We start from the raw sequence: 3,881 nt of genomic DNA on the forward strand, positions 1-3,881 counted from the left end.
GTAAATTCTTTTCCTTTCACATTATCAACTCTGATTCCCCCCATTTTTTTTCCTTCAAATCACACATCTGCCAAAAGCTCCCTTTCCTTTTGATCCCCACCTCCCTCCTTCATTTTCACCTTTTGTGTCTTTCTAGGTTTTGTTCTTGCCTCCCAGCACAGATTTCCTTCTGTGGTAAAACAAAAGAAAGATATTTCTATACCTCTCTTCTAATGGGGAGACAAAACTGCCTCTCTGAAGGGATAAGGGATAAAATAAAATAAAATAAAATAAAATAAAATAAAATAAAATAAAATAAAAAGTTGGAGAATCGCTGAGCTAATCTCAGGATCTTACCCCTTGTTTATTCTCCAACGTGCCCAAAATTGCCCAGGAACAGACTCTCGGCTCCATCATTTAAAATGACTTTCTCTTTATTCTACTTGGTTGCCAAGCTTACTTCAGGATACGAGAGACTGTGAGACGGAGAGGGCAAGGTAATAAGCCCAGGATGAATTTTATCCTTATTAAGTACCTTTCATTCCTCAGCATCCCCAAAGGCCTGACAATCTATATTTCATGCCTTCCACCTCACCACAGAAAGTTGGACTCTCCGCTGTGAAAGGAATGCACCATGGAAGCAGAGGTAAACTCCATTCACGTCTGATCATCACTCCCATTCTGCACGAGCATTTCTGTGACACTCTATATTGGTCAATGTTATATTACTCAGTCTAGACAGGAGGGAAAGGGGGTCTTCCTGTAAATGGTATTTCCACACATTTTCCTCTCTTTATTTACCTTCCTCCTTGGGTTCCCTTTCGGGGTACTAAATTTTCCCTCTCACACAGAATTCTTCTTATTTAATTCCTGAAGAATTCATTACAGATTGGCGGTTGCCAGAGGCGGAGAGGGCGGGGGGGATTAGGGAGGGGGGGGCATGAGTGAAATGGGTAAAGGGAATCAAAGGTATAAACTTCCATTTATAAAATAAATAAGTTACAGGGAGGTAATGCACAGCATGGTCACGAAAGCGAACAATGCTATATTGCCTATTGAAAGTTGCTAGGAGTTCTCATCACAGGGAGAAACGTTGTAATCATGTGTGGTGACAGATGTTAATGAGACGTTGTGGTGATCATTTTGCAATATATACAGCTATTGGATCATGATGTGGTACATCTGAAACTAATATAAATGCTACATGTCAGTTACACCTCAACTTTTAAAATCCATCGCAGGAAGTTCTCCGAGGAGAGCACCTACCTCCCAAAAGCACAAAGCAAGACGCGCAGAGGGTCGTTTTCTTTCTTAGGCTTTTCACTAAATGGAAACATGTTATGAAATAAAATATCCAATATGAATAGCATATGGCCCCGCCTTGAAGGAAAATATCTCTCATTCATCAAGCGGAGGGAAGAGGGACGCATTAACGACACCCGTCTACCACTGTCCATGAAAACACTGAAATAGCTGATCCACAGTGTGTGCTTCGTAGGTATCACCTGTTTTGCATTTCATATCTCATTTGTTTCCCACAACAACGTTGTGAGGCGGTGTTCTATTATTTTCCATCGTGAGAGAGAAAAATGAAGCTTAGCGAGAGTCAGCAAGACTTGCATGGGGTCTTGCCAACTCTGGAAGGGATTTGAATGGGAGTTGTTCTGACTCCAGAATCTATTCTCTGAACCGCCGATTTCCTTCCTGCCTCGGGGCATTTCCTCAAAGAGAAACATGAACCTAGTGGCTATTTCCATTTTGAGGGGACCCTTCTAACTGCTTCAGCCTCTCGTCAGGGCTAACCCATTCTTTATCCGGTTGTGACTTTGGGGGTGAATCCCTGAGCACTTGGAGTGCCTGGCCAGTGGAATCCTTCTTCAGGTTTTATTCCTTTTACACTGTTCTTTCCAATTCACCTTCTCTAAAGAGTCTGTGCTTGAACTTGGGGGGTAGGAGGGGTTGGGGTGGGCAGAGTGCAGCGCAAGCATTCGCTTCTCACTGAAAGGGCAGCTGTCCACAGAGTTCACACAGTAACTTGAGTAGGTGTGTTACTTAATACGCCACAAGAAAATGCCCACCCCGAGAGTCTAAAATTGTGGATTTAATAGGCCTCCCGCTGCTGCTCGGCTGCCTTCCAAAGGCCCGCTGAATTGCTTCCTCTGCAGGCAGGACCTTCTGCCAGAGGCTGGGGGGCGGTGAGGGGAGAGACTGTGGTTGTTGATCTGGTGGGGGGAGAGGTGACAGGTGGCCGCTCAGCAATGGTGAGATGTTAACATGGACATTAAAATGTTTTTTCCTAAAGGGTGCATACAGATCAGGTAAAGAGAAAAAGGCTGCGGAATGCTGCGCCCCAATGTTTCTGTGTGTCTCCGGAGAAGGTGTGTTGGCTGCCAACCAGCTTTCCACACTCGGAGACCTAAATCCTCCAAAGGCTCCTTCTGGGAAGATCTTGGCACCGGGACGCAGTGGCTGTGCCCACGCTGAGTCTTCGCAGAGGTTTGTTTAACGAAGACCCCCTCCTCCAGCCACACCTCCGACCAAAGTCAAGGAAGTGGCTCCAGGAAGAGTGTGACTGCTACCTGTACAGAGGCTGTTGCTCTTCTCCCCCCCCCCCCCCCCCTTTTCTTTTCTCAAGAATAGCAAGGAACAGCTACAAATGGTCTAAGACATGGCAATTCAGGAGGTAACAGCCCTTCCTTCTCCTGGCCCAGGGCATAGCAAACTTCACTGAATGACTCACTAGCTCTGTGTGCCCCCATCGGGGCCGGTGAAGGCAGGATGCCCTCAGCCCATGGGACGTGCTGCTTCATGAACTTTGAGAGTCAAATAGCCTTTTGGTAAAATCCACCTCCTCCTAAACTCCCCTTCTCAGTGACTTTCTTAAAAAATGAAGCCGTTCTCTTTGGTTGCCCCACAAATGTCTGAATACCTCCATACATACCCATGTTTGAGACTTCCCCGCCTTATGATTCTTGGTGGGAGGTCATGGTGTTAACCGGCAGAGAAGCTGAAAATGCTGCATTTCCATTGTTTCCCATATTTCTTTACTGCTGTGTTTCAGATACATCCATTGCTGAGTTAGAAGCTGGACTTGGTGAGGCAAGCAGCTTGGATAAGGATGAGTACTCTGGCAGTGGTGGCAGCTGCTGGTGACCAAGGCCCTGGGCCCCAGGGGCAGAGATGGCAGAGGCAGCAGCCAGGGCTGAGGGGCCAGCTGCCAAGTTCAGGCCTGGTAGCAGCTGGCATGAGCTCCCGGAGCAGGCCCTCAGTTTGAGTCTAGGCGTTGCTCATTCCATAGAGCTCAGGAGTTTGTGCTCTGAGTTACCTGGCAATTCCGTGAGTATTCAAAAGCTTTTGATATCATGCTAAGTGAAATACTCCAGTCAGAGAAAGGAAAGTATCTCATTATCTCACTCACATGTGGAATCTAATGAACAAAATAAATTGATGAACAAAATAATTCAGATACATAGAAACATGGAGCAGACTGTCGAATCTCAGAGGGAAGGCAGGGGTGGTGGGAAGAGATCAGCCAAAGACCTTGTATGCATATATGCATAACCTATGGACACAGACAATTGAGTGGTAAAGGCCTGAGTGTGGGCTAGAAGGGGTTAGCGGGGGATAAAAGGGGATATATGGAATACTTCTAACAATAAAGATTTTTTTTTCTCCTAGAATGGCTTTCTGTCAGCTGCTTATAATTTAAAACCCTGACTTCTAACAATAGAAATAAATTTAGAATAGTTAAAAGTTCCACTTTATTAAAATAACAGAAAATCATCTTAAAGTATAAAATTATACTGGTACTAGAGGCCCGGTGCATGAAATTTGTGCACAGGGGTGGGGGAGAGAGGGCCCCCTCGGTCTGGTCTGCATCCTCTCCAATCTGGGACCCCTTG

At 45.8% G+C, this 3,881-nt stretch overlaps 1 long non-coding RNA gene across 1 annotated transcript in view; it reads left to right on the top strand.

The window, feature by feature from the left end:
- Positions 1-3,182, top strand: part of LOC311619360 — a 4,154-nt gene extending 972 nt beyond the window's left edge. The window contains exons 2-3 of the long non-coding RNA XR_014794484.1: positions 529-625; positions 2,282-3,182. This is a non-coding gene — a long non-coding RNA (uncharacterized lncRNA). The remainder of the gene's footprint in view (positions 1-528; positions 626-2,281) is intronic.
- Positions 3,183-3,881: the final 699 nt, after the last annotated feature.

This window comes from Pipistrellus hanaki (genome assembly GCF_964339955.1).
Source record: "Pipistrellus hanaki genome assembly, chromosome: 3".
In the NCBI taxonomy this organism is placed as follows: domain Eukaryota; kingdom Metazoa; phylum Chordata; class Mammalia; order Chiroptera; family Vespertilionidae; genus Pipistrellus; species Pipistrellus hanaki.